At 32.2% G+C, this 25,913-nt stretch overlaps 1 long non-coding RNA gene across 1 annotated transcript; it reads left to right on the top strand.

The window, feature by feature from the left end:
- Positions 1-1,462: 1,462 nt before the first annotated feature.
- LOC145028923 (uncharacterized) lies at positions 1,463-2,517 on the top strand. Its single transcript, XR_013676263.1, has 2 exons — positions 1,463-1,809; positions 2,294-2,517. It is a non-coding gene; the product is annotated as an uncharacterized LOC145028923 (long non-coding RNA).
- The last annotated feature ends 23,396 nt before the right edge of the window (positions 2,518-25,913 follow it).

Here is a 25,913-nt window from a genome sequence, read left to right as displayed (position 1 = left end):
CTCTCGCTGATCTTCCTAACCTAAATCCTCACGATTGGATCATTCTACATAACATCCTCCTCACCATTGAAGCTGAATATGGGCCGATCATAGATCACTTCAAGAGGATGTTGGTTTGTTATATCATGGAGGTTGCCAAGATGGATCAGGAAATTGCAAATGTACTTAGGAAGAAGCCCACCATCTCCCCAGTCGGTTCTGCAAGTGATCTGAATAAAATACAGATGGGGAGGATTGATCCGAAGCAAAACTCGGTTATGTTCACCAGGAATGAAGGCCAGAAATGTCTGTTCGCTTTAGTTGATAAACATCTTTACACCACTACATGTCTGGAGCATGTTCTGGGGATCATCAATTGGTGTAAGCAAAATTCTGAAGATGATAAGAAATACTTCAATGACATGATCTACTGGTATATTCGTTTTCGACGAACTATTCTTGCCCTCATTCCTTGCCTGTTCGAAACTACAAAGAAGGTTAATGCAGCAGGATCCAGTAAGCCGAAGTAGAGTCTCGCCCGATTGACGCAAAGGGGGAGATTGTTGGGTCCATTATGTGTTGCGTCTTGGGCTCGATTCTTGTCCAATTTTGTATCCGGATTGGGCCTATCCATCTGTGATTTAATAATTAGGGTTTAGTATTTATAGATGCTTGCATGCATCTTTCTATATAGCGTTTTAGTCGATCATTCATAACGATCATTATTGTTTTATCGATTGTAACCCTAAAAGCCTCTACAGCGGAAGTTCTTCATCAAGCTCTGCTGAGGCGTGAATCTATTGAATCATTCAGCTCATTATTGATTCATTCTCTCGTTTGTTATTTTGTTTGCATTATTTTGATTAACCTATGTAAGATCTAAACGATCAAAGAGTTTTTCAACTCATAAGTGTTTACGGCAGTGAACGAGGGTTTACAGTCGTAAGTCGGAGTTTACGGTTTCTGAAGGTTTGGGGAGTTTACGGCCGTAAACTCAAGAACAGAGTTTACGGTCTTTGAAGGTTGGACCGTAAACTCGAGAAAATGGTGTTGGATGCTGATTTTGAAGAGATGAGCGTTCCCAGACGTTCCAAAGGGCTCCAAACGTGGTTTTCTCGATGTTTTCCGGAGTTTAAATGCGTTTTGAGTGTTTACGGTTGGAGTTTCTTAAAGAGAGGAGGAGAGAGTGTGGCCAGAAATGTCCTAATGAAGTCGGAGGCATCGTATTTATAGGGGTGAGGTGAGGGGTCCACTCGTCACTGACCGTAAACAGGTTTACGGTCGTAAACACGTTTACGGTTGTAATCCCACTTCAACCAGAAATGTTTGATTTTTCGAGATTTTCGGGTTTTCCGCGCGATTTTTTTTTGTTCCAATTCGTAAATAATTTAATTAAATATAACTAGATTATTTTAATAAACCAAAGAGTTTGACGGAAAAGTTAACAAATTTGAATGTTTATTAATGGAATCGCGTAAGCGAAACGAGATAAGTTTCGGGTTTTCACACCCTTTCATCTTTCTCCCGCTCGAATCTCGTAGACTCTTCCTTTGCCTTTCAATTCATTCCACTGCTCCAATTGATATTATCAAATACCCCCACTCCTTTCCCACAATATCGATTCTTCTCACTGTATACATGGTTCAGTACCGCAACGTCCGCCACTTTGTTAGTGAAGATCTTCATAAATACTGTAGATATCGCATGCTTATCGTTATCCACCTCCGCCACCATCGCCACCGACATCATCGTATTTCTAGAAGGCTCACTCATAGGATGAAAAGTATTTCCTCCAAATTCTCAACCACTCCTCTTTCTCACATGTTTAAGGTCTGTTTCTTGGCTACTGCACCTAAATTGATATCGAAATTTAGGGTTTATAAGCTTAGTTGATTGTTTGACATATTTTTAGGGCAAAGATGCCGTCATTTTTGGTGTTATTTTCTTACCGGCAGGTTTTCCCTTTTATTCCACATTTACCCTGCTCGAATATCGATTTTTTTTAAACAAAGAGAAACATCTTTATAGAATCTAACATATCCCTTCATTATTGACAGCTTTAATCATAGTTGCTTCTATGTCTGTTGCTTTCACTTATTTGCTTTAGGATCTTCTATCTAATGAGACTCATTTGATTCTACCTGATGGCAGCCAAAAACAAGCGATTGAATTTACAGGGAAATCATCCCTTTGTCTTTCTCAAAATTTTGCCTTGAGTTTTTTTTTTTTTTTTTTTTTTTTTTTTTTTTTTTTTTTTTGTTATTGTTAATTTGTTTGTGCTGATGACTCTTTTTGATACACAATTGATTAGCAGGAAAATAGTTGCACCACCTGGATATGTGATGGAGAAGAGCGTGGAAACTAAATATGAAACAGAAGTTGTTACAGCTGTTTCGGTCTATCACTTTCTTCTGGAACTGCTGTTGATATAAACCATTTTGTGTGTTCCTTATCTATATTTAATAAATCATCTGTTCAATGACTATTCTACCCTTACAATTATAGAAAAATTCATTATTATACAATTATTTCCAAGAATTAAGCGAGCAAGTGTTTAGAGGTATCTTGGATCATTTTAGTTTCATACAATTATTAACCATGCCCTTCATAATACATTTTTTCTGTGACAAAAGCCAACAATGCCTAAGAGTATGAAAAATAAACTGTATTTTGTCATCTACTTATTATCGGCTTGACTTAGGAGTTTCTAATATATATATATATATATATATATATATATATATATATATATATATATATATATATATATATATATATATATACTAGTTGTGAGACCCGTATATTATACGGGTTGATTAAAACAAAATGTTAAGTACGAACGATTAAATAGAAATTTTATTTGAATTTGAAATTGAAATAAACGAAAATTATGAGAAAAAAAACATGCAAAAAATAAAAAAATAAAAATTATGTGTTTAGTGTGTACTAAACGGGTTAATTATAACAAAATGATAAACACAAATGTTTGACTTGTAAATTTATTTGAAATTGAATTTGAAATTTAAAATTTAAAATTTGAAATTTGAGATTAATAATCATTATGGTAGGTTTAATTTATGGAAACTAAATTAATGATATATTGAAAATGAAAATTAAACTAATGACAAGTGGAAAATAAATATATCTCAAATTATGACAAAATGACATGTGGCTAATTTTATAAAAAAATAACATGTGGCAAAGTCATTTTCATTTATTATGGTAGATTGTTATTTCCATTCAGAAGGCAATGAATGGTTGACAACTATTGGCTAGGAGCAATTCTACATGTTATATGTAAGATCTGTCATCCTTATACCATATCTCAGTTATAAGGTTATTAAAAAAAAAAAAAAAAAAAAAAAAAAAACTTTATCCGTAGAAAAGATTCATCTTTCCATTTTCACAAGGATAGGAGGCGATTTATAAAGAAATGTGGGTTCACTATGGTCTGAAATATTTGTTAATTATAGCATTCAAGAGTTAGTAGTAATTATAGTGATTTATAAAGAAATGTGGGTTCACTATGGTCACTAAGTACAACTGATTTATTGACCTTTGCTTCTTAAAGTTATCCTTTGCAGTTAGGACTTTAGGTCCTTATTTGCATTTTTATATTGTTTTTTGTTCTTGTTTCAAGAAAAAATTGTGATAAGGCCAAAAATAGTCATTTTACTTGAAATAGTGACTTAAAATGTCACAACAAACTCAAATAAGGACCAAAATTACAAAAATCAGTTATACTTGGGGATCAAAATATAATTTACTTACAGAAGATTATAAAAACAATCTACAGATTATAATCACCGGATGAGTGTTTAATATCGTTTTCGAAACTGAAGATTGAGAAAAAATGGATAACGGTACTTGAGTTTCTCATATTTCATTTTTGTTGAGCACATTTACATACCACCTCCTTTTTAAAAATATTTTACTATCAGAATTTAACAAAGTAGATATATTAGTGAATAAGCCAATTTTGTTTTAATATACACAAATACATAACACAATATATTAGTCAATAAGACAGTTTTGGTTTAATATACACAGATACACAATCTGATGTAATCTATTTCAAGAGCAATGGCTTATGGGCACATTTAGTAAGTTAGGTAGCTCGAATGAAAATAATCAATTGATTTTCCTAAAATGTTTTTTTTTTAAACTTTGGGTCCAAGGGTAAAATGGTAAGTTTTAGAAAGTGAATGAACAATGTTGTAATCATATAAAAGGGAACGCGTCCCTATAATACGAAAGAATTGAAATGCAAGTAAAATTTACATTATTTTTTTTTGTTTTCCTTATACCATAAATAGATATATCGGGCTTTTTTTTTGTAAATATATATATTTGAGTTTTTTTATGTCTTTTATATAGAAGGAATATTTATTTATTTAACTTCACCCTTCTTCATTCTTAAATCTTAATAACACAAACTACATTCATCACACCGGCATCACACAACATACCGAAAGTTTGTGGGTTTTTTTTCTTCCTTGTTATAGATTTTATTTTTCTACTTTTTCATTATGGCATTTTACCTTTAAGCTGAATTTAACAATCTGGAATGCAAGAAGTTTCTTTTCAGCATGATGTAGGGTTTAAGTTTTTATATCAGAAAATCCCTTCACAAAAAATGTTGACTTTATGAATATCGGATAAACTTAGTTGACTTTTGGATAAATTTATGTTCAATTCATTGATTTATAGTTTATAGTAAATCATTGCATAGTATGACCTTGAGAGGTATATACGGGTTCATGCTTTTTGAGTGAATTCATAAGAAGATGACCTAAAATTAAACTATTATATGTACGCTTTTGAATTATAGAAACTTACAATTGCACCTAATTCACTCCAATTGAAATTTAAACCTTTGAATTGCTCAGATTTATGTTCTTTTATCCTTTTGTTTTCCAAAGGGAGATACAATTGGAGTTTTGAAGTGAAAGATAGTAATTTGCAGCTCCAAAATGGAAATCAAATCCCCAAATTTTCAAGAAAAGATAGATCCAAATGTTATAGAAAGAATATAGGAAAAAACTGCAATAATGTCCCTACATATTGGTCTCATAATTGATTTAGTCATTATATATATTTTTTATTCAATTAAATCCCAAATATCTGTAATCGTATTCAATTTAACCCTTTGACCCGATCAACAGGTCATCCAACTTTCAAAAATTACATTTTTGGCCCAAATTTCAAATTCTTTTACAAAGTTGGTCCAAAATTTACATTTTTGGCCCAGATTTTAAATTTTTTTTACAAATTTGATCCAAAATATACCCATTTTGCCCAAATTTTAAAATTTTATTATGAATTCATCCTAACTTTAGTTTTTTTTACAACTTTTTTTCTCAAAAAATTGTTTCTAGTACGTTTTTTCTTTATAAACTCATATTTATACAAGAAAAAACATATTTTCACATAAAAATCTTATTTTTTCTATATAAAAACTTTTTTTTAAAATGTTTTTTGTATATAAAATATCTAGTTATAAAAATAAGTTTGGATTATTTTGTGATATCTCTTAAAAAATCAATTAAGAAATTAAAAGTAACCATAAATTATAAAAACAAGTTTGGATTATTTGTTCTTTAATCACATTTATATGAAAGTTTAAACTAGTTACATTATATATGAAAGTTTAATATATATAATATAATAATATTATATTTTATTTGTAAGATTTTTTTTAGGAAAAAAGTTAAAATCATAACTTTGATATATTTTTTTATAACTTTTTAATAAATATATTATCTAAATAAAACATATCCATTCATGACACGTGTCCGATCTAGGTTGTGATTTTTTATTGTCAATCAACCTCTTCTTACTTGGATTATTTATAATCTTGTATTTCCTTTCTTTTTTAATGTCTGTTATATGGAATATCGGTTGCAATTTATTATCAATAAATATGTTTTTAGGGGAGTGAGAAATGACCAAAAATACAATAGCAACATAAATATATAAAATATTATAACTATCAATAACACAATAGAATACTTTAACTAAAGTTCTAGAGAATTTACACATGAGTTTGGTTAAAAAAATTCCTTGTGAAGCTCAACTCAAACATTTTTCAGGTCTTTGAGTAATTTTTTTTAACCAAACTCATGTGTAAATTCTTTAGAACTTTAGTTAAAGTATTATATTGTGGTATTGATAGTTATAATATTTTATATATTTATGTTGCTATTGTATTTTTGGTCATTTCTCACTCCCCTAAAAACATGTTTATCGATAATAAATTGCAACCGATATTTCATATAACATACATTAAATAATAAAGGAAATACAAGATTATAAATAATCCAAATAAGAAAATGTTGATTCGCAATAAAAAATCAAAACCTAGATCAGACACACGTGCCATGAATGGATATGTTTTATTTAGATAATATATTTATTAAAAAGTTATAAAAAAATATATCAAAGTTATGATTTTAACTTTTTTCTTAAAAAAATTCTTACGAATAAAATATAAAATTATTATATTATATGCATTTTAAACTTTCATATATAATGTAACTAGTTTAAACTTTCATATAAATGTGATTAAAGAACAAATAATCCAAACATGTTTTTATAATTTAGGGTCACTTTTAGTTTCTTAATTGATTTTTTAAGAGATATCACACTAATAGTCCAAACCTATTTTTATAACTAGATATTTTATATACAAAAAACCTTTTAAAAAAAGTTTTTATGTAGAAAAAATAAGATTTTTATGTGAAAATATCTTTTTTTTTTGTATAAATATGAGTTTATAAAGAAAAAACATATTAGAAACAAATTTTTGAGAAAAAAAATTGTAAAAAAAACTAAAGTTAGTATGAATTCATAATAAAATTATAAAATTTTGGCAAAAAGGGTAAATTTTGGACCAAATTTGTAAAAAAAATTAAAATTTGGGCCAAAAGTGTAAATTTTGGACCAAATTTGTAATAAATTTTAAAATCTGGGCCAAAAATGTAATTTTTGAAAGTTGGATAACCTGTTGACCGGGTCAAAGGGTTAAATTGAATACGATTACCGGTATTTGGGACTTAATTGAATAAAAAAATACATAAGGACTAAATCGATTATGAGGCCAATATGTAGGGACTTTATTGCAGTTTTTTCCCGAAAGAATATATATATATATATATATATATATATATATATATATATATATATATATATATATATATATGCATTGTGGATGAGCATATATGAATCTTGAATTTGATATAACATGCAAAACATGGGGTGCATTGTAAATGAGTCAGTTGCAGAGATGGCAGTAAGTATGGCACCAACTGATGTGTGGATGCCTGAAAGGGTTCAAAATAGTCAAATTGTTTTTTTCAAATGAGTTACATGTTGAACATTTGTGAAAAGTTGAGTGTACAACTCACAAGGAAATACCTACATTTTTAATATGTTGTAACCATAGTCATACTGATATGAGATATGTAATATTAGTTTCTGCATGCCAACTTGGTTGGATGGGAGCCTCTCCCTCCATGTGCACTTTTGCTTACTGGTAATAATATAAAGGCTTTTAAGAGGATGATTTTTGACATAATCACAAATATTGGTTATGGTATTGTTTTCATGTTGATCCAAATGTTACAAAAAGAAGGTTTTTTTTTTTTTTTTTTTTTTTTTTTTTTTTTTTTTTTTTTTTTTTTTTTTTTTTGCATTATATGTCTGTATTATAATACATCCCATGTTTTGCATGCATAGCCTACATGTTTCATGGCGTTTGAATCTTTGAGGTTGATCATTGGAACTGGCTCTAAACTGGTAAGAAGTGCAATTATCCACTTATAACCAGTCGGGTATTTCTTTTATCGAGTTTAACTCAAAATACTTTTAAATCAGTTTGTTCCATCTATCATAAATTGCAAGCATTATTATTGCCCTTTAAATTTTCAATAAAATGATGGATATTTCAAGTTTTTGTAACTTATATGCATTTGTTTGTAACAGAAAACCAAAAGGATATATCTTTGGGACTTCTCAACAGGAACTTCCTCAAACTCAGATAGCTGAATGTTGATGTGCATTGTAGCTAGGTAAGATTACGCGATTTTGATTCTTTGGGATTCATTAAAATCCTGAGATCACAACATCTATATTGAACTGTTAAATCTCCAGTGTTAATTAAACTTCTTTGGGATTCATTAAAATTCTTTGGGATATTTCCGACCCCGCAACGCCGGGTTACTCACCTAGTTCTCCATTATAGATTTCTAAAAGAGTTTTATATTGCCCCTAATAACATGAATTACAACTTTTTATGTTATTACAACTTTTTTGTTATAATTATGAGAAAGTCAAATTTGCACCATCTGGGTGGCTAAATTATATTTTTATCCCAAAAACAACAATATTTTAGTTTTAATAATAAACAATATCCTTCTAATTTTAACTTGAAACAAGGTTCTTTTTTGTTCTTTTAACCTATAACAACTTAAAGTCTAACTAACACGTTAACGGAAAATAATTTATTGCATACATTATTGTTATTGATCAAAATCATATGATTCAAAAATTATTTGATTCAAAATTTTATAATCCAAAACTAATATGAATAAAAAAAGTATAAAGGAAAAATATTATAATCTTTAATATTCTTCTTATTTAAAATTTTATAATTGTTAAACATCAAAAACTAAAACCGTTATTTACTTTTAAAAAATTAAAAAATCAAAAATCAAAACCAAAAAAATCAAAAAATAAAAAGAATATAAAATATTAAACAAAAACCGAAGATCTAGGGTTTTGATCAGTCCAGATTACGCCTTGCGTAACATATATTACTCCCTGCATAATTCATTAAAATCTCGTTACGTCAGACATAACTATAAATTACGCCCTGAGGAATCATGTAACACTCATAGAATTCGCAAAAATTTAAAACTTTTCAAACATCCAAAAACATCCATTAGCTACAAATTGTTCTAAAAATAAACCAATATCAGAGTTTCCTATAAATCAAAGTCATAAAAAGTGAGTAGGTGCATGATCAAGCCTTCTCCTTCCCGCGATCCTCTGAAGTACCTGAAACCATAAACCAAACTGTAAGTCCGAACCTTAGTGAGTTCCCCCAAAATACTCATACCATAACCATACACATATAATAACAACCTATTATGGTCCAATCAACGATCAGGTTGGAATGCCAACATACTACGGGTCCAATCATCCTCGATACTACGGGTCTAATCATCCTCGGGATGGTATACCTGTTGGATAAGGTGTCTAAGTCCATAACAATATTTGAGATGCACTTGACCCGACTCGGCATGGTCCATTTGGGTTGCACTTCACCCGAACAATTTGTATGGATAATCTTTTGATAATAGTATGTTTATGATTTATTAATATATTATAAGGTATAATATATTAATATGAAATCATATTATTTAATTAGTATTGATCTTAAATTAATTGAGAATTAATTTAGTGATCACAAGGTGACTGATTAAATATGGGCTCTTGTATTTATATAGTGTGGGCTAATGCTTGTTAATATGGGCTAGGCTTGCATGGGAGTCCATGGATGGTCCATGGAGCCTTAAATCCATGGATTCTTGGAAAGGAAGAGTCATGGTTATTAGGGTTTATATGGATGTAACCCTAATCCTCCACACTATATAAAGGAGTCTTTGGCACTTTATTTGGCACTAGTTGTGTGTGAACAAGAGTGGTGGCCAATTTCAAGAGTATGAGTTATTCTCTCAAGAGTTTTCCAAAGTTTGTGGTGATTTGTGATTTCCATTTGAGGCATCCACATGATTGGTGCTAGGCTCTCAAACTCCAAGTAATCAACCACCACTAAAAGGTATGTCATTCTACTAATAATTTTATGATTCAAGTTCCCCATGCCATGCTAGTTAGGATGTAAACCTTGGAAATTCTTATTTGCATGTATTTTAGAGAAAACATAGATCCAAGGTTTATAGGGTTGCATGTACACCATATGAGTGTTAGAATGCTCAAAACCCATCAGCGGTATCAGAGCCTAGGCTTGTTTTCTTGAATACTTGATGCAAACCGTTGAAAACTCGAAAAATCTTGTTGTCTGGACAGTGGACTCACCGAGTCCATGGGGAGACTCGACGAGTCCAAGCATATCTTCATCCTACTCGTTGAGTAGGTTCATGCACTCGACGAGTTGGAGGCCCACAGTGAAGTTTTTCGAGTTTTTAAGTTGGAATTGGACTAGAATCATTAGACTAAATTGTTTTGGACCTATAAAACCTGTTTTTGATATTGTAATGATTATGCTAATCCAATTTCAAAGTCTATTATCAAAATTCTAAGTTTTGTATGTGTTCATATGACACTTAAAATTGTTGATATGGATGTTCATGAACTTATGAGTTTGTTAGATCATAGGAATTATTTGCAAATTGTTTTTTTAGTTAATTCTTGATCTTGATGTGTTTTAATGGAATCCACAATTTGTCCTCAAGTTATGGATTACCAAAAGTTTTTCTTTTAACGCCCATTAAAAACCATAGGTTACACAAGTTGAAGAGTCTTTTTCATCATAAATAGTTTTATGGACTCCATAACTTGTCCTCAAGTTATGGATGACCAAGAGTCTCTCCATTAAAAGTTTTTAATCCAAACTCTTAAGTTATGAAAATCCATAAGTTTTTGAATTGTTCAAAACTTGTCATCAAGTTTTGGAATTTGTAAAGTCTCACACACACTTCATTTCCAACCCTTAGAGTTTTAAAAGTTAAAATCCAACCCTTATACTTTATAGTATTATAAGTTAATTATATATATATATATATATATATATATATGTGTGTGTGTGTGTGTGTGTGTGTAAGAGCAAGTTAAAATTCAATCCTCATACTTTATAGTATTATAAGTTAATAATATTATAAGTTAATAAACCAAACTTATAAGTTATGAAAATCCATAAGTTTTTGAATTGTTCAAAACTTGCCCTCAAGTTTTGGAATTTGTAAAATCTCACACACACTTTAGTTCCAACCCTTAGAGTTTTAAAAGTTAAAATTCAACCCTTATACTTTATAGTATTATAAGTTAATAACATATATATATATATATACATATATATATATATATATATATATATATATATATATATATATATATAAGAGCAAGTTAAAATTCAACCCTTATACTTTATAGTATTATAAGTTTATATATATATATATATATATATATATATATATATATATATATATATATATATATATATATATATATATATATATATATAAAAGAGCAAATCAGTCTTACTGTTAGTAGGACTCATTCATGAAGTCGGTCTATAAGGGGGGTATAAGGTTGTTGCCTATAAAATGGAAGCTTAATGGGTGTCCACTCTCACCCACCGCTTCCTTGACTGGTGGAGGGTCGTTAGCCGAATGGGTAGGACGAGGACTACAATTCTCATTAAAAGTATAATGATGAATATAAAGTAACTAAACCTTTTATAAATCCCAATCTTAGTTACTTTAGGAAAATGTGAATTTGGTGCTAACCCATGAAATTTACACTTTGTACCTTAGCAAGTCGTTGGGGGAGCATGTGTGGTTAACCGGCACACTAACTTGGGCTAGTAAGGATGGAAAAGGGTGACTTAATGTTTATCATAGATTGGTAGAGCGTATGTTGTTAACCGACACATTGATTAGGTGATAATATTAAGGGTACCAAGTGAATTTGCATGGTTATTCACACCTTGTATTGTGATTCTCGGCATCCCAGTCACAAAATCTGAAGGGCACAATCAAGATTGAAAGAAGAATCTTTTATTGGAGAAGTGGTGGTAGGTGGATCAGTGGATTGTGAAGAAAAAAGAGATGTGAATGGTTGTTTAATGATGTTTTCAAAGGTAGGAGAATCAGTTGTGGATGTAGTAGGAATAATAGGTGTGAGTGGTGGAGGTAAAGAAACAATAGTATTTGGGGTAACATCCGAATGTTTACCTTTTTCTGTAGTATGCGAAACATCCTCACCCATTGTGACACTTGCATCCATATTAGATATATTTACAAAAATGCCAGAAGTTCGTGCCTCCACAGAAACTGTCCTGGCAACCGAAACTTTGGGTGATATTACATCAGTAGATGCAATATGAGAAGAATCTTTCTAAAGATCAGCTTTCGGTGTTTCTGGAATTGTTTCATTTTCATTAGCAGTAGACTCTGATGAAAGAATCACTCTACTCTTCTTCTTCTTCGATATATGTTTAGCCATATCAGTCGCCATTCTCTTCTTCGAAGATGGTGAAGCAGGTGCAGGAATCTCACGAAAAATAACACATTGATGCGAAACATGTGGTTTGCGAACAACATTCGTTAGATGTGATCAACTCTTATGCTTTGACTTCATCATGATTTGTCTAAAAACACCAGTATTCGAAGGAATGATTTCCTTTTTAGTCAATGGGGTTTCAGCAACAACAACTTCTGGTTGAATTGGCTCGGCTTCTGTGATTGGTACTTTCTTCGGACTCTTTATGGAATTTGATTCTTTGACAGATTTCTCAGAAGATTCAGCAACAACCTTCTTCTCTAGCCAAAAGAACCCTGGTTTCAACAGAAGTATCGATGGTTTGTAAGTAGTGGATTAGAACTGTGTTGGTAGGATCAACTCTTTTCAGCATAGCATCAGGAATGCGAGCAACTATTGCAAATTCGGCAGTATCGTCAGTTGCATCCTTCGGACAACTATAAACATGAAACACAACCTTTTCTTCGTCTGCCGGAACCAAGATCCCTTCCTTCTCATAAAAATATTGTAAAATCAAACTCCAATATCGATCACACGAAATACCATGAATAGCATTCGTGTTCTCTATACTCTTCAAGAACTCCTTCCATAATTGAGTAGATAATCAACCTGAAGATTGTAGTATAAACCGACAACCATCGCATAAACTTCCATTCGCCCCTTATCTAACCCAATAGTTCTTCCAGTTAGACATCTGAGAAAAATGCCAAACAAAAAATTCCAAACACTAGGAAGTCCTGACTTCTTGAAATCACTTATCTTTGTCAACTGGGGTTGATGACCCATTTCATTGAACATGTGAACAATTTGTGGGATCGTAAAAGTGACGTATGGTGGAGAATTAGGTATATCGAGAATTTGGCAGAAAAGCTTCTTTGATAGTCTAACCTTCTTATCAGTCACAAGATTAAACATAAAGGTATCCAAAGCTTTAAAATATGTAGCTGTGGATCCTGTTTGAGATAACCATGAAAGAGGAATAGAGAATGAGTTGAACATGGCTTTGGATAATACAGAACTTTGCAAAGCAACAACAAGCATCTTAAGTTCTTCAGAATAAAGAGAGATGTTTGCTTCAAATTGGTAATTGGTACCCTGAATCTTCATGATTGGCAATGAGGTTACATCATCGGTGGTGTGAGACAAAGTTGCATCAGGATTAGCAGTCGCCATTATTTGGGTTTGAGAGTTGGATGTTTATCAGAGAAAATTTGAGAATATGAAAGCGTAAACTGATAATGAACCCTTGAATCCCCTTTTATATGTAACTTTAAATTTTGAAATCAAAGCGGGATAAGCATTTAATGATCTGTGACGTGTCACCAAGAAAACTGCGTCATGATGATGAAAAAGTAACCATGCGTGATAAAGTAACTATCACGTCTCCTCAAAACCCGCACAGAATTCAAACAGTCCCTTCAAACAGTCTGGATTGTTTTCCCCAATAGAATAGTAACCGTCGAAACCCTTCGGATGGAGGTAAGGCTCTTTTACTTAAGGGTTTCAAAGTAAAGTCATTTGCCAGATTCTTGAAATCACCAGCCTGAGTTGGTGTTACTCAGAACCTCAAGGATTTCGTTTGTGCAGTCTGTCAAAGAATAAAGATAAGAAGCAAATAAAAATAATTTTTTTTTGGATATTCAGTGGTGTCAAAAATTCAAATTGACACGAAGGCAGTTAAAACCCCGGGCAAAGATTGCTTCATTAATTATCAAGAGAGATAATCAACAGCTTGTGTATGTTCCCATGAATTACAATCGAATACTTGTAAAGAAGTATCGAAGGGCTTCTTTTAAAAGGCTTTTGAGGTGGTTTAATGAATTTCGTTACATAACAACCTAAACATAAGGTGAGTAATTGTAACAGAAGTTACTTGTTTGACTAGTGTAGTCAGTGACAAGTTTGCTTTGAAAAACATTTAAGTAACATGGAATTTCTGATAAAACTCACACTAAAATCATATTCAAGAAGAAAAATTGTATGTTGGATCCTGTTGGGTAACAAACATCGTGGGTTTCGAATGTTTGATCAAGACCACTCATAAGAAATGAATATGATTTGGAGTTTCGAACAAAGGTACATAAACAAATGTTTCGTTAAATCCTGGAACATAGTTCCCCGTCAATTCCTTAAAGACTGATTGATTTGGGTTTCACTTCCATCACGTTCTCATCAGGTCTGATCATAAACACAGATTTGTGATATATCTAGGTTTCGATTGGTTTTGATCAGAAACCTCTTGGACATATGTCTACGTGTGTGATAGTGTAAGAATTTTGAGATTAAAAAGATTGGTATACGAAGGAACATGTACCTCTGTTATTTTGGACCAAAAAGTAAACTCTTAATTCATGTGAGAAGAGTCAGTGTAACAATTGGTAAAAATAGGAACGATCGTACGATGCTATCTTTTGATTATTAAGCAATATGAGTATTTTATTAAGAATGGTTGAAGGAATTTAACCACTTTTATTTAAATAAGTTATTGTGAAATATAAAACAAGTAACTATTGATAAATTTCGTTATGATGTATGACATCGAACCATCACCGGTTTGTGAAATTAGCATATAACATCATTTAAATGCAACAAACTTAATTTTTGTATCAACATGTCTCTAGTTGATAAGTAAGTTAGGTTCTATGTAAATCGTTTGCTTAATAGATGTGAAGGATCTAAATTTGACAAATATACGAACCAAAGTGACAAAACGTGTTTAACGATATGGTTAACCGGTTAAATGTCACGAAATTATACATTGCTCAATAAATTTTATATTTAAATAAATTAAAATATAAAATGAATTATTATAAGGTATAATTAAAATGTATTTAAGTGTTTTTGAATAAAAAGAATAAAACATAAACATTAAAGTTCAAATACACAAAAACTACATTGTTATTTTATACTAAGTATACATGTATGTATTTGTATATATGTATTATTATCTAGTGAATGACTAGTTATAAGTCATGAATTAAAATGATTTCATGTAAGTTTTATGATGTCTAAATCAATTAAGATAAGAGAATTGGTGGAGATAAGTGCCAACTTAACTAATAAGTGCTTAATCACTTAAGACATTTTACTAAGAATGCTTATTAATCCCTCTTCTAATTTTCGAGATTAAGACCTTCCCTCTCCTTAACTAGAACTCCTAACTAACTAAATAACTAGTAGTTAGTTAGTTAACTAACTCTATCTATAAACAACCACCCAAGCAAGTGGCTAGACAAGATCACATCACTTAAACTCACATCCCATCACAAGCTAGTCTAGGTTTTGTCCCCTTATCCTCTTCCACTCTTTCCTCCTTCATAATCACGAAATTTCATCTTCATTTTACCCTCATTTGACCAGCCAATACTCCAGGGAATTACTCTCAACCTTCATCTCATTTTCAAGCACAAGAACTTCCTTCCAAAGCCATCAAAACCATGAACTAAAGGGCTGCTGTCCCTTTTGTGTTTCAGCCACCATTTCACCCATCTACACCTTCCTTTTGCTTGATATTTTTACCACCAAATACCCCTGGAAGTTACTTGTTTTGATACTCAAAATTATTGATTCAAAACAGTGAGTAAACTACCCTTTTTCTTGCACTTTTGCTTTGAAATTTTCGTGACAGCAACATAGCCAAAAGAGTGGCTGTTTTGGAGCATCAAACCAACAACCAAAAGTTCATCTTCAACTTTCCATTCTTCAAGTATTCACATAAGGTGAGTTCATACCCCTACATTTTCATGTTTTATTCAAGTTTTAAGGGGGGGAATACAAGTTAGAACACTAAACATAACTTAAATTTAAATGACAGCTTTCTACAGAAAAGTTGAGTCCTGTTCACGGACTGTTTTGACCATCTTAAACTTAATATCTTTCAAAACTGTACAATATGCAAATAGTTCAAGTTTACACCTTTCTAATGACTACTCGCACGCGTTCATACGATTTTTCTATAATTTATGGCGATTTTTATAAAACTGCCTGTCATTTCAGAAGTGATTTCGGACCAGTCTGTGAAGATGTTCATTTTCACACTAGTTTGAGACCACTAAAAATCATAATAAAAATTAGGAACAAAGTAGACTCATTTTATAAACTCTCAGAGGTGACAGATTCAGTTTTTGACTTACGAGGATTTTTATATGAGTTTTCTAAAAACAGGGACAGTAAAGGGTAAAACTGTCAAAAGTGGTTTATACATTTATTAACACCTTCTAACATTTTTTTAGCAATGTTTATACATTAAGGAAGTTAAAACACAATCATTTAAATATGTTTAATTACCATTTTTACAAAAGTGATAAGTTCAAAAAGGTCTTTAGTATCAAACTTATGGATTACTTCATGCAAAGTTTCTAATAAAAACGTAAGAATATGAACAACAATTACGAAACATACCAAATCATCTTTTAAAATTTATACATATATATAACCATATACATATATATGTTTTGTTTACAAAACTTCTTTATGCTTTTATATTATAAATTGCATGCCTCTATATGTATAGTTATATAAGAAATGTTTAAAAGACTTAGAAAGGCTATCCACCCTGTTTCCTTTTCCTCGATTTAGATGTGGTCTGGTGGGATATCGGGTACTCCTCCGAAGGTCGTTTAAATATTAGTTATATGTCATGTATACATATATGGTCATAAATGTTCCACCAGTTAATTTAGTTTCGACACTCCTGGGTAGCAAAGGTGTATAAACCTACTTGGACACTCATCAATTACATTTTAGTAAACTGTTATAGGAATAGTTTAGAGTAAACAAAACATTATCACTACTACAAGAAATTACACCGGAGTCAGTTCATTCATGAGTCTTGACTACATGCTATATGAAGGAATACTCTTACATGAATACTTATACATGAATACTTTTACATAGACATTATATGGCAAATTACTATTACATGTTATATGTCTAGATACGGTTATATTGTTCGCCTTTCTATCTTTGCCTTGTGATTCAATCACATCATCGACAAGATAGACTGGGACTTTATCTCCTAGTACCACATCATACTTTGAGGGACTAACCATTCCGACAACCACTGCTAGCTACAGAGGTAAAAGAACAATCTACGGATGTTTTAGGTTGATACCATCGTGGGTATACATAAGGGACTAACTATTCCTAAACTCGGCTGTTAGCAACAGAGGTAAATGAACAGTCTACGGATGTTCTAGGTTGATACCATTTCAGGTATACTTAAGAGACTACTAATAAGAGTTAAACAAGGAAAAACCATCACATTTTCAAGAGATGCGTACTTTCAAAACAGTCAGGTCTAGGTAAAAGACTACTTTCAAAACATTCGAGTCTTGGTAGAAGACTACTTTTATACTAGTAGAAAATATGGGATTTTCTAGAGCTTTTCGTACTTATACTAAATGTTTCATCATTCATTTACCAGTCTTTCATATCAACTAATCAAAGCAATGACATTAAATACTTATGAACTCACCAGCTTAAATGCTGATCTACTCTTTCAAAATAACTTGTATTCTCAGGTTACAAATAGACAGGTGTCGATACAAGGTTCAGAGAAGACGGAGCAGTCAAGACTCATCTTTTATTTTGATAAGTTATTATCATATCTTGTACAATGAAAGAAAACACTTGTAACTAAAATTATACTATTGATGCAATGGATGATGTTGTTGCTTGTTTACTACTTTACATTTGTTGTGATGCATACATGACGTCCTCCGCCCCAGAACGTTTTCGCCGTTCGTGGTTTTGGGGTGTGACAGTAAGGTAGCTCATTGGACTAATGCAAATGTAAGCCTAATTGGGAAGAAATCTTTGTATGAAAATTTCGTGAAGGCCTTCGAACATTGATTCAAGTTAAGGCTTTAGTCAATATGCTGCAACATGCTTCTAGGAACATCTTAACTAGTGCAAAGTGTAAAAAAAAATACCTGACCCTAGTACTGCAAGCATTAATCTATTAGATTTCGCTTGAAAATCTGCACCAAACAACAAAAAGAAAGAAAGAAAGAACAAAAATATTATTTTTTTTTGTTTTTGAATTTTTGAAAACAAAAAAAATCTTTTTGGTATTTTTGAATTTTCGAAAGAAAAAAATTTGTTGCAAACATGTGAAGAAAAAAAATGACAATTATACGAATTCGAAGGATCCGAAGAGTTGACTATGAACAGTAACCTTATCCTTTGATGACGTGTCTCTAAACCATTTCTTTCGGACCATCATTCTCCTTTTTCGCATGGAACAGAATTTCCATCGAGCATTCCAAGTCCTTCCAAAATCCTCACGGATGATTTTTCATCTAAAGGTTTTGTGAAAATATCAGCTAATTGATGTGTTGTTTTCACAAAATGCACTTCAATAATTCCATCTTCCACATGATCCTTGATGAAATGATAACGAAGAGCAATATGTTTAGTCTTCGAATGATGCACAGGATTATGACAAATTCTTATGGCACTTTGAGAATCACAATACAAAGGAATCTTTTTCATATTAATTGCATAATCCCGTAATTGGCTTTGAATCAAAATGATTTGTGAAGTGCATGTAGCAGTAGCAACATATTCAGCTTCGGCCATTGAAATTGAAACACATGTCTGCTTTTTCGATTGGCAGCTCACCAATTTACCATCGAGCAATTGACATCCTCCACTTGTGCTCTTTCGATCAAGATTACAACCTCCCAAGTCTGCATCTGAATATGCCTGAACAAAGAACCCAGTTTTCGAAAGATACCACAATCCTAACGAAAGAGTTCCTTTGAGATAACGAAAGATATTCTTTACAGCAGTGAGATGTGATTCTCGTGGATTTGATTGATCCCTAGCACAATTACATACAAAAAACATGATATCAGGTCTACTAGCAGTTAAATATAGTAAAGATCCGATCATGTTTCTGTATAAAGTAAGATCAACTGCAGGTTTATCTAACGAAGGAGTTAGTTTGATCCCAGTTGCCATTGGAACTCGTAATTTTGTGCTATTCGTTAATCCAAACTTCTCTAGCAGATTCTTCGTATATTTTTCTTGATTAATGAAGATTCCTTATCTGCTTTGACGAATGTTTAAACCAAGAAAATTATTAATTTTTCCCATCATGCTCATTTCGAACTTACTTTTCATCAAGTCTTCGAACTCTTTAGACAAAGCAGGGTCAATTGAGCCAAAAATAATATCATCAACATAAATTTGAACAAGCATAAGATGATTCCCAACTTTCTTACGAAATAATGTGGGATACCAGGCTCGTTTAAATTTGAACAAGCATAAGATGTGCTTGTTTAAATTTAGATTGCTTCAAAAATGAAGTAAGAGTTGCATACCAGGCTCGTGGTGCTTGTTTCAAGCCATAAACTGCCTTATCTAAGATATAAACATAATCAGGATGTTCTTCATTAACAAAACCTGGAGGTTGTTCCACATAAACAGTTTCTTCGAGTTCTCCATTTAGAAATGCACACTTCACATCCATTTGATAAACGTCAAAGTCTTTGTGAGCTGTATAAGCCAAAAATATACGAACCGCCTCGAGTCTTGCGACAGGGCCAAAAGTTTCTTCATAATCAATTCCTTCTTGTTGAGAGTGCCCCTTAACAACAAGTTTGGCTTTGTTTCGAACAATGTTTCCATATTTGTCGGTTTTATTTTTGAATATCCATTTTAATCCAACAATAGGAATTAATCTCCAAACTTTATTTCGTTCAAATTCAGACAATTCAGATTGCATTGCAACAACCCATTCTGAGTGTTCCATTGCAATCTTAACTGTTTTTGTTTCAATTTTTGAGATAAAAACATTGAACATACAAAATTCTTGATGAGCATTTAATACCTCATTCTTCGCACGAATTTGAGCTCTTGTTAAAACTCTCTCTTGTGGATTACCAATTATTTTCTCCTTCGAATGATCTTTTGTCCATTTGTCCATTGGTGGATAAGCTGGATCGAAGTCCAAAGGTGCGTCTTCGTACAATTCATCATTATATGAGCCTGTAATTGAACAAAGATCATTAACATCATGATAATTTTCATTATTTTGTAATAACTCCTCCTCATCATTAGCATTTAATCTCTCCCCCTCAACATCAGCATTTTCTCTCTCATTCTCCCCCTCGAAAGAATGTTCCCCCTCCATCAGAGTGTCCGAATCCAAATGCTCCCCCTCCATTGGAGCATTTTGCATACTTTCGCCTATTTCTTGAGGAAATGATGTTGAACCATCAGTTAGCTTCGAAAGTTCAGAAATATGATTATCAGGAGCTTTTTCTTCAGCATTTCCAACATGATCTGAAATTCCAAATATCAAATCATAATCAATATCCAGCATTTGCATTGGTTCAGATTCATCTTGATATTCTTTCAGAATTGGAAGATTTTGAAATTGTTGTGTAGATTGTTTGATATAATAATCATCAAATGTAAGGTTAAAAGTTTCTTCCACTTTTCGTGTACGCTTGTTCAATACACGATATGCCACTGAGTTATGCGAATACCCCAGGAAAATCCCTTCATCAGCTTTAGCTTGAAACTTCGAAAGGTTATCTCGGAGATTCATAATAAAGCACTTGCATCCGAATACATGAAAGAATTTCACATTAGGTTTCCGATTATTTAGTATTTCTTAAGGTGTAATATCAAAACGCTGATGAATGAAAGATCTGTTAAGAGTAAAACACGCAATGCATACAACCTCAGCCCAAAGATATTGTGGTAAGTTCGCATAGGCCAACATAGTCCTTGCAGCTTGGCATAAAGATCGATTTCTTCCTTCAACTACACCATTCTGCTGCGGAGTGTATGGAGAAGAAAAATTATGCGAAATAACTTTTTCCACTAAAAATGAATCAAGAACATTGTTCTTAAACTCAGTTCCATGATCACTCTTGATTTTGCGAACAAGCTTTTTCAAGGTTATTTCCATTTTCTTGATAAAGTCAATCATGATTTGTGCCACTTCGGATTTTAATCTGAGAAAATAAACCCAGGTGAATCTGGAAAAATCATCAACAATAACTAAGATATACCATTTGTTGTTGAGAGTTGAAACTGTCGAAGGACCACAAAAATCAATATGTAAAAGCTCCAATGGTTCGACAATCTTTGAATCAATTGTGATCGGATGACCTCGTTTATGTTGCTTGACAACTTCACAAGCTACACATAAAGAATCATTATTAAATTTAAGTACAGGTAAACCTCTTACCAAATCTTGCACCACAATTTTGTTGATATTTCTGAAGTTGAGATGTGAAAGTCTTCGATGCCATAGCCAGCTCAGATCTGATGTAGCTTTCGAAAGAAGACAAACAACAGGTTTACCCACAATTGGATTGATGTCTAAAGTAAACATGTCACCCTTCTGTTTGGATTTCTGCAAAACTTCTTTTGTGTAAACATTCGAAATAATGCTTCCTTCTTCGTTAAAAAGTACTTGATTTCCAGTGCCTACCACAAGTTGTGATACACTTATCAAGTTGTGTTGTAAACCTTCGACATAAGCAACTCGATTCACTGTGAATTGTCCATTCGTGATTTTCCCATATCCTTTTGACTTGACACTTTTGATTGTTTCCAAACTTAACCACTCTAGCATTTTTCAAGCTTCAAAAGTCTCTAAGATTCTCCTTCTTCCCAGTCATGTGACGAGAGCAACCACTATCAATGTACCATTTATTATCATATGGCTCGTCACAAAGTACCTGCAATCATTGAAAGAATTTAGGCACCCAAGGCTTTTTGGGTCCTTGGAAATGAGATTTCAACAAAGATTGAAAAGAATAACTTTTGACTAAATCACAAACTTTAGTTTTGAGACCATTAATAATGTCCACATCTTCATTTGTAGGGATTGAAACGTAAGGTTTTGTTTTTTTCGTATGTATACTGACACCACCCTTCGCATTCTGAGTTTGTGATTGTTCGGTATTCGCTTTTCTGATAGGTTTCCATGCTTTTACCAAGATATTCGAATCCTTTGAAGACGAACTGCCATTTGAAGAAGTATTTACATACTTCTCATAAGCTTCGTTGATTTGATCTTTTGAATATTTACTTGATTGATAAATTTTTCCTCTTCCTTCGAGCCAGTGATCAATATTCTTTCGTGAAGTTATCCATTTTTCATGCGAAGCTTTCAATGTTTGTTTCTTCGTATGATTAGGAAAATTTTTGCTTTTGAGGAACAAAATCAATTTTTAGTTTTAAAACAAATGATTCAGCATAGGAAGTATCAACTGTTGATTTAAAATGTTGTCGTTTAGAAAAAAAATTGGGTGAATTAGAATTCAATGAATTATCTAAAATTTTCCTTGAAATGTTAGGTTTTGATACTTTCGAAAACTTTGGTGTTGTTTTTACTTCAAACTTAGAATGAGTTTTTGGACGATAAACTTGTTCTCCGTTTGAAAAAGATGAATTTTTCACTTTGAAAATATATTTTGGTGATTTTGATTCAGACACTTTTTTGCTTGGATGAGCAAGATTTTTCTTTTTGTCTGAATAATTTTCTGAATTCACAGACTTAACTGGTTTCGACAATTCAGTTGACGTTTTTCGAGACTCGATTGTTTGCCAAAATATTTTCTTTCTTGCTTGGCTTTTTGAAACATTATTTTCTTTCGAAAATCGTTCAATTTGTTCTTTGAATTCTTTTGAATTTAATTTGACCCCACATTTTGTTTCCTCAAAAATTGGTTTGTTGACTTCTTTCTAAAGTTTTGATTTTTCAACCCACTTTCTTTGAGATTTTTGTCTTTGAAAAACATATGAATTCTTTGTTAGGTTGTTTTCAACGGTGCTTTGATTTGTGAAGAACCCTTCATCTGATGTTTTCAAATTGTCTTGTTCCACCAAATTCTTGAATTCTGGTTTGGCATTTTCAACATTTCCAGTTGTTACAAACACTTGGTTTGGAAACACAACATCATCTGTACACTTGAAAATTGGATACACCATAGTATTTGTTTCAAGGTAATGAGCACCTTGTTCTTTCAACACTTTTTCATACTTTTGTGTATCACCATACACCTGGTCAACTACAATTCGAGGAATTTCTTCATCCTTTGAAAATACCTTTTCCTTCGAAAGTTTCTCATCTTTTTCATCATCACTATCATCTGTTTGACTGTCTCTGATTTCCATGACGCCCAAATCACAAACTTTCGAAGTTGAGGGTTGAGTAGTATCATTCTTAACCAACAAATCATTAACTTTTTATTTCCCTTTAGATGAAGATGAAACATTAATAATAGACAACTGAGAACAATAAACATCCTCAAGATCACTAATTTCACTAATATTGTCAGAATTATCTTCAATATCAGCAAAATTAGATTGAGCATCAGATGTTGAAGTTTCAGTCTTTTTCAAAATGTGAATTTGTTCAGACTTAGTCAAAGTATCATTTACAATTTCAACTAATTCAGTAGCATCAAGACATTCATCTACTTTAACGATTCCATATCTATATCTATCATCAGGAACTTTGTCAAATTTAGCTATTTCTTTCTCACAATCATACGAAATATTATCTACCTTAGCTCTTTCGTAAGCTAAAAAAGGCAATAACTTTCTATGCTGTTCTCACAAGAATGATGTAACTATGTTAATTTCCCATACAATCTCTTAGCTGAATTACAGTAAATGTTTCTTTGTGCTAACAACAATTTTATTTCACTTGACAAATTATCCCTATCAACCATAATGGTTGTAATCTGAAGTTCTAAACAATATACTTTCGTGTTTTTCAAATCTAACTTCTTCTCTGTCTCTAACAACTGCATAGAAAGCTTCTTAGCCTCATTGCTAGCAGACACCACGATTGAATCAAAATAAGTAACAGTTTCATCAAAAGATACCAATTCAGAATTATAAGCATGTACTGGAATATTAAAAGATTCAAGAATGTTATGTACCTTTGTTGTCATTGGATATTTGTCTGCAGCCTTTGATACGAAGCATCTTCCTTTCACTACCTATGCTTCTTCATCAGATTCCTCCTCCATTTTTGCAAACATTGCTCCATGTGTTGGATTTCGCATCTCCTCATCATCTGATCTAGATGACCAGACCTGATAAGTTCCATCATCATCTTGTTCTCCCCTGGCAACCAATGACAAGTTTTTTGCCTTCGCATGAACTTCTTCCAATCTTTCAGCATAATAAGCTTCATCTTTTACCTTATTCTTCTTCTTATCTTTCTTCCTCAACTTGCAATCATTGGCTAAATGATTGGCACCGTTACAGTAGTGACAGTCTACTCCAGCATCTCCCTTCAACTTCTTCTCAATCTTTCCCTCGACAAACTTCGCATCCTTCTTCTCTTCCTTCTTCTTCTCATCACTAGCAGTTTTATTCACAAAACTTCCTTTTATCTCAGTTGACTTGATCTTCGAATTGAATGGCTTTTTGAAGAACTTTTTGACACGATTGTTTGAATAAAATGCTATCGCTTCATCATCAGAATTCATGGTGAATCCCTCTTCTCCATCTGAATTACTTTTCTCATGAACTTCTTACTCAGTCATTTTTGAAACCAAAGCCAATGGACCTCCCAAACTAGCCTTCGTTTCTTCAGCAATTTCATTCACTTCATTTTCGTGTGATTTTAACTGATTGTACACATCATTTAAAGTGGACGTATCAAAGCTCTGTTGATTTTTGACCATCATGCTTACATTTCTCCACTCCTTTCTCAGAACCATAACAAAGATAAGATTGAACTCCATGACTGATCTGGTGATTCCATATCGGTTGCATCGATAAATCAATTCCTTCAGACGATCGTAATATGCCTCAATAGTTTCACTTTCTTTCTGTTTGAAGTCTTTCAATTCAACCAAACATTGTTTCACATAATTAACTCTTGTCTTCTCACTTCCTTGAAATTTCTCCTTTAGATTGTTCCAGATTTCCTTTGCAGTTTTACAACTCCTCACATAGTTGTAAACAACTGGAGGCAAAGCTCCTCGCAGCTCTCTCATACATCTCTTCTCTAGCTTTTTCATACGTTCAGTTTGATTCTTTACTCCAGAACTTGCAGAAGACGCTCCAAGTGATTGAACATTTGATGGAGGATTGAGATTACCAGAAATACAAGTCCACAGTTCTTCATCTAAACCATTGAGATAAGCCTCCATACGATCACCCCACTGATCGTAATACTCAGGGATTAACATTGCAATTTTTGTAGAAGATCCTAACAAATGAGAGAATGAAGTCATGGAATTAAGATTGAATGACACCATTGTTGTACGGAAGAAAAACTTTGAGAATTTAGAAGAAAACTTGAGATTTGTAACAACAAACTAGTTAATTCAAATTGAAACAACTAGGAGAACACTCGACTTAACAATTCAAGTGCATAATCGAATCATAGACTTAGATCCAATGAACTTTTCACTTTTCAAAAAGTGCGGAAACTTTTAAACCAAAAAAAATTGATTTCAAAACTTTTGAAAGGATGAAAATCAGATCAGAGATATGATTCCTGCTCTGATACCAAATGATGAATTTAAGAATCGAGTTTGAATGTAAATCAGAGTTTGAAATCAGAAATGTAAGTCAGATTGAACACCGATGTAAATAAGATCTTGATTCAGCTCAATATTACACTTTAGGTTTACAGAGTGCAAAAGTAGACAAGACTG

The sequence above is a fragment of the Lactuca saligna genome, chromosome 2 (genome assembly GCF_052625555.1).
Source record: "Lactuca saligna cultivar CGN05327 chromosome 2, ASM5262555v1, whole genome shotgun sequence".
Classification (NCBI taxonomy): domain Eukaryota; kingdom Viridiplantae; phylum Streptophyta; class Magnoliopsida; order Asterales; family Asteraceae; genus Lactuca; species Lactuca saligna.
The sequence above is the reverse complement of the archived record's forward strand: the minus strand, read 5'-3'. Positions and strand labels throughout refer to the sequence as shown.